The sequence below is a fragment of the Globicephala melas genome, chromosome 6 (assembly GCF_963455315.2).
Source record: "Globicephala melas chromosome 6, mGloMel1.2, whole genome shotgun sequence".
Lineage (NCBI taxonomy): Eukaryota > Metazoa > Chordata > Mammalia > Artiodactyla > Delphinidae > Globicephala > Globicephala melas.
Genome location: NC_083319.1, coordinates 94846669 through 94852801, shown reverse-complemented (window position 1 = coordinate 94852801; position 6133 = coordinate 94846669). Strand labels below are relative to the sequence as shown.

The following is a 6133-nucleotide window of genomic DNA, read 5'->3' as shown; positions in this document are numbered from 1 at the left end:
GTCCACACTCACCACAACACAGGACACACAGGAGTGGAGTCCCAAGGGCACTGGTTTCTTTGGAAAGAGCCTGAAAGCAGGTGGTGCTCTGGGAAGCTGACTCCGAGGGAGCGTCAGGGCAAGCGTTTATCAGTGAGGGTGCAGGGTCCATACCATCAGCAGTGGACAAAGGAAGGGGCACAGCAGCTTTTCCACGGGGGCTCCAGGGCTCACATGACCCAGCAGAGCTGTTCCAGGTGGGTCAAAACCGCCAGACCTGCACAGACCTGGACAACCCATCTGGTTGGAGACCCACCCGCAGCCTCCCTCAGGAGGCCTGCCTATGCCATGAAGCTGAGAGGCGCTTAAACGCCACACTGGATGAAGTCAGGTCCCTGGGAACCCGAGATACTCCTTCAGGCCCTGGGTTTCCCTCTGGGACAGCTTCTGGCTCAGTCCTGGGAGCTCCTCCCAGTGGCCCTAACTTATGACCAGAGGCAGGTCATGGCTCGGGATGGGGCCCTCATCCTCTTCTTCCCAGTGTGGGGGATACACTTCAGTGACTTGTTCACATGACTAGATTTTCTAGTAAAAGGGAGGCATTTTGAGCACAGTGCATGAGGCCATGGTCTCCCTTCTGGACTTGCCCAGTGTATTCACATTTGTCTATTCTTACAAAGGGGTCCCAGGCTGGACGAGATTCAGGCTCTGGAGATGCTTCTGCTCCCCCTGCCCTCTGAACACCCAGGGAGTGTCTTCCTCCCAAAGGCTGCACATCAGACTCACCCAGGGGCCTTTAAACATTGCCAACACCCAGGCCACAGCCCAGACCCGAGGAAACCATCATGACATTCCTCTGCAGGCAAGTCTGAAGGGCAGCAAATCGAGTACCAGAACCCAGGCTCCTTGTTACTCCAGTGGGGCCACATCAGCCTCACCCAGAAGCTGAAAGGAATATAGGCCCCACTGTAGACCCACTGAGTCAGAATCTGCTTTTCAACCAGATCTGCAAAATCCGTGAGCACAGGAAGAAGTGAGAAAGCAACTGGGAGCCACTCGGCCCTCTCCTGGGTTTCCCTGGCACTAGCCTCCGCTGCCACTGAGAGAAGGGGCACCTGGCAGAGGAGGCAGGACCATGGGAGCCCGGGTTTCCCTGCCGACACTTGTATTCATTTCCTGCAGCTGCCGTAACAAAGCACCACAGACTGGGCAGCTTAAACAACAGAAATGTATTGCCTCACAGTCCTGGAGGCTGGAAGTCCAAGATCACATGATTGGTAGGGCTGGTTCCTTCTGAGATTGTGAGGGAAGGATCTGGTCCAGGCCTCTCTCCTGGGCCTGTAAATGACTGTCTTCAAGTTCATGTGGCATCTCCCTCTGTACATGTCTCTCTGTCCAAATTTCCCCTTTTTATAAGGACAAAGTCATTCTGGATTAGGACCCACCATCATGACCTCATCTTACCTAAATCATGTGCAAAGACCCCGTCTCTGAGTCAGTTCACACTAGCAGGTACTAGGCTAGGACTTCAACATCATGTTGGTGGCACAACTCAACCACACTTTTTCCAGAGTGTCTCAGGGTGAGGCTGGTGCAGCAGCCCCCTCCTGATGGGTTGGAGCTGCCCACCGTCAAGGGAAATGTAGCGAGTCTCCCAGAAGGTGGCAAGCTGACTTTAGCTGCCCCAGCCATCTTCAGAAAGCATCCTCACCAACTCACAGCAAAGCCTCAGGGTCCAACTCTGAAGGAACCATCAAGTTCAGAGCTAGAATCTCTCCGAGCTGGGAGTGAAGCTCTGGTTGGACCCCAGTGGGGACCCAGCCATTTCCAGTCTCTTGAGATGAGCCAGTGAACAGAATGACATAGAGTCCATCTGCACAGTGTTATGGGCTGTGTCATGTGCCCCAAATTCTAAAATCCTAACGAAGGGGAAATATGGACTCAAAGACAGACACTCACAGAAGGATGGCCACGTGACGACATGGAGAAAACAGCTGTCTGCAAGCCAAGGAGAGAGGCCTCAGGAGAAACCAGCCCTGCCCACACCTTGATCTTGAACTTCCAGCCCCCAGGACTGTGAAGCGATAAATGTCTGCTGTTTAAGCCACCCTGTGTGTGGAGCTTTGTTACAGCAGCCCTGGGATGCTGCTGCACACAGGGATGTTGACCGGGGGAGGACTTGGTTCTGCTGGCCTAAGGGAAAGGTTGGTCACAGGAAACAGCATGTAGAATGTGGTCTTGGGGGCAGGGCCTGATGGCCACACCCAGCTGCAGACATACACACAGGTGTGCAGACAGGTGTGGCAGGCAGTCTGAAGAACACAATTTGGTTCTTGTTCCGTGAGGCATGGGCCAGGAGCAGCCCCACTGGGCCTTGGTCCCTGCATGGACTCCAGGGCAGCCTCTCCTGAATGCCCATCATCGTCCCTGGCCAGGGATTGCAAAGTCTGTTGGGGCCACATGTGAGACCCTGGGGCGCTCAGCAATAAGACGGGGCGTTCACAGATGCCGGGAGCCAGGGACATTACCATTGTCTCTATGAATCTGGCCTTAGTTTCATCCACAGGTGGTGTGACCTGGTGAAAAGGAGGATGGAGAATGTGGGGGCCAGGAGTGGCCCTTCTCAGAGCCTGATGATGTCCTGATGGGGCTGAGCTCCAGGGCGCCCAGCTTGGGGGTGTAGAGGGGGTAGTAAGGGTCCAGGCAGAACCCACAGTAGAGTGTGGCCCTAGCAGGTGACTTCTCTCCTCTTTTTTGGCACTACTCGCCCACCTCCTCTCACACCACCTACACCCAGTTTCTCCCCTCCCTCCCTCCCTCCTCCATTCTCTCTCTCGCTCTCTCACTCTCTTGTTCTCTCTCTCCCAACACCCAACTTCTCTCTATCGTATTGGCTGTTGGCAGAGATGCGTTCACCATGCAGCTATCTATAATTCGTATAATCCTCAGGGCCTGGGGTTTGCATGGGCTCCTTCCAAGATCCTTGGAGAGGATCTAGCAAGGTAGTTATGTTTTTACATAAAATTTTCCCAAGTAAGAAATTTGATCTACAATCTCTCAAGACAGCTGTCTCTTTCCCCTCCATGTTCCTGGGTAGCATTGGAATAGCCATGGGCACTGTTAAAATTCTGGGAAAGGAAAGCCAAGTTAGGGATGCAGAGAGCCTGGGCTCCCTGCAGCAGAGTAGCTTGGTTCCCTGCGTCTTCCATGTATACTTAGGTCACTGCCAGCCTTCCAGGCAGCCAAGGCCACCACCCATTCTACTGAGCATGTGGTTTGAGACGGGAAGGTCACAGGTGATAGGATAGTGTCCTGTTTGCTAGCACTGGATTTGTGGGGGGGGACTTGCAGGAGGAATATGGTGGCCACGTGCAGGGCTGGAAGCGTGTCTGAGAAAACCTCCTCATGGTGGGAGGAGGGGAGGTCCTTATTGTGAGGTGAATCCCCCTGGCAGCCACACGCCCTGCACAGTGAGGCTTATACAATCATTCATATGATTGCACCATGCTTTTGTTTTTTCTTTTTGATGGGAATTAATGGAATTTACCAGAATTCCTATTTTCTTGCATCAAACCTGTAGCCATCTTACACTCAGTATGCAGAATTGCACATTTTATATCTCCCAGCACTTTGGACCAGTCTTAGCACACCTGGGCCAGAGCCAACTCTGGTGGTTCCGATGAAATCTCTTTCTTAAAGTCGGCTCCACAACCCTGCGTGTGAGCTTCAGACTCCACGAGGCTGAATCCGCCCTGGCCTCTGGGATAGACATAAAAGGTATTCGGTTCCCCTGTTCCAGGGCTTCAGGGATGTGGACCTCCACCGGGATGTTTGTAAGGGAACGGCTTCAAGCTGAAATTACCGTGGATTTTGCTCATTGTTGGGCATCCTGCAAGTCATCTGGGGACCCAGGTGCTAAGGCTCATGCATTCGAGGCTGAGATCTCCCAGATTCTTCTCCTGAGCGAGGCCTGAACCTCACAGGTTCCTCTGAGCCACCCTGAGCTGACAACAGCTCCTGACGCCTTCTCAGGTCCCCCAAACCCCATCCCTCTATTTGTCAGACTCTGCCAGCAGAGAGGGAGTGAAGGAGGCAGCTCAGTTCACAGGCTATTCCCCAATTTGTTGACCAACACCGACAGGCTGTTCCCTGTTCTTCCATGAAAAGTTGGAACCCACATCACAGAAAAGTGATGAAGTTTAACAGGGAGAACCACGAAGTCAGATTTCTACCAGCCAAGAGAATTTTAGACCTTCACTCTTCACTGGGCCACTTTGGGATTGCAGGGACCTCTTAGAGGACTGTCCTGGCAGGTGTTCAGTGACCCATCATAGAAAACATCAGTCCACGCTGTTTGGCTTCATTGGAGAAACCCAACCTGCTGGAACTCAAGGGAGGCTCTGACCTTAACTTCCTGTCCCAGGACCCCAAATGATTCCAAGTCCCCTAAGTCAGAGCCCTGATAAAAAGGAGCACCAGTGATGGGCCACACAATGGGAATGGATTGTACTTTTAAATATTGTCAATGCCTGGACCTCCCTGGGCCCCATTTCAGAGGAATGCAGCCATGCTCTGGGAACGCAGCCTGGACATGAGCCTTTTTAAGGCTCCAGTTGATTCTGCTGTGCAGTCCGTCCTGGGACCCAGTGGTATTAGACAAAGACATCTGGGCTGGCCACTTTCTGGGTGCTCTTTTCTGAGTCAGGGACTTTTCATTTGTAAAATAAGGAGTTAATAATCACAGCTATCTCAAAAGTTGTTTGTTTTTTTTATTTTTATATCAGTCCTGTGTCTTTATTAAAGAGAGTTAGAAAGAGACTAGGTCTGGCAACCAAGGAGTGAGGTACTGGCCAGAAACGTGGGGATGCAAGGGCAGATTGATGGGCTGGGAGGGGCTGAGGATACCAGGTGCTGGCAGCAGCTGAGGAGGTGCCCGAGGGTGAGCTTTCAGGCACTGGGGTCGGTGTGGGGGGTGTTGGGTGATCAGCTGGTTCCGCAGAGCATCCAGGATAGATTGGGCGGGCCTGGAATCTCCCTAGATCATCCAGTGGTCCTGATCCTGTGAGCTGCCTTCCATGTCCACCTCACTGACCTCTCCATCATCGGGTGACTCATTGTAGACATTCGTCTCATCCATGCCCTGCGCGTCCCCATCAACCTCTGAGTCCTCTTCACCATCTTCATCCTCATCTTCATCTTCCTCGTCAACACAGTGCCAGGCCTGATGCTGCTGTTCCTGCTGCTGCAGCCCTGTCTCCTCCACACAGGGTCGATCCAGATTAAACCACAATGTCTCAGTCACACAGGGGAAGGGCGAGGGGAACAAGGTGCGCATGGCTTCTAGACTGGGTTTGAGTCCTGGCTGCACCACTTACTAGCTGTTTGACCTTGGCCGAGTCACTTAACCTCTCCAAGACTCAGTTTCCTCATTGCACTGTGAGGTGGCAGCTGGCGGCAACCCAGAAGCACTTCACTTTCAAAAGTTGGTTGTTTTTAGGCTTAAAATAGAAAATATATCTGAAAAGGCTTTGCCAGCTGTATTATGCAAATGCAACTTCTATTACAGAGGGCTCAAAAATGACACTGCACATACCTAGTCTACCAAAGCAGGCTGAACCATTTGTGTGCCTGAGCAATGCTCTGGGCATTCACACACTGTTTGAATTTTTTACTATAAAGCCCTTTGCGTGCTGGTGCTCAGTGGTCAGAGGTGCAACCCATGGGCTGCTGCAGGGCATCATAGAGACATTCATTTCTCTGACCCGTGAGTGCTCACTGGGTGCTCTCCAAAAGCTGAGAATGGGGAGAGAGGAAGACTATGACCCCCACAGACGCTAATTCCGCCCTCAAGTGATGTGGATAAGTAGTCTAACTTTGTTTTCTCTCCTGATGAAGCCTCCAAGAATCACCAGTGGCCTGAGGCTTCACCCAAGGACCAAGTAGTGTCCACCCCTCCCTGTTGACCATGCAGGGAGTTGTCTTTGGGAAAACCTGGGCCATGGTTGGCTTCCAAGTGCCGTGCACTGTCGCTCTGCTGGTTAGGCTGGTTCCTCAGGGGCAGGAGGACAGGGAATTGCAGCAAAAGTCCAAGTTCCACTGAAGAAGTACCTGCAGGTCCGGAAAGGATGCCCCCTGCTCTCGGTGGACCCGATTC

General features: G+C 52.6%; 1 pseudogene; it reads right to left on the bottom strand.

Moving 5' to 3' along the window:
• Positions 1-5014: 5014 nt before the first annotated feature.
• LOC115840132 (anaphase-promoting complex subunit 15 pseudogene) lies at positions 5015-5341 on the bottom strand (annotated as a pseudogene).
• Between the last annotated feature and the right edge of the window lie 792 nt (positions 5342-6133).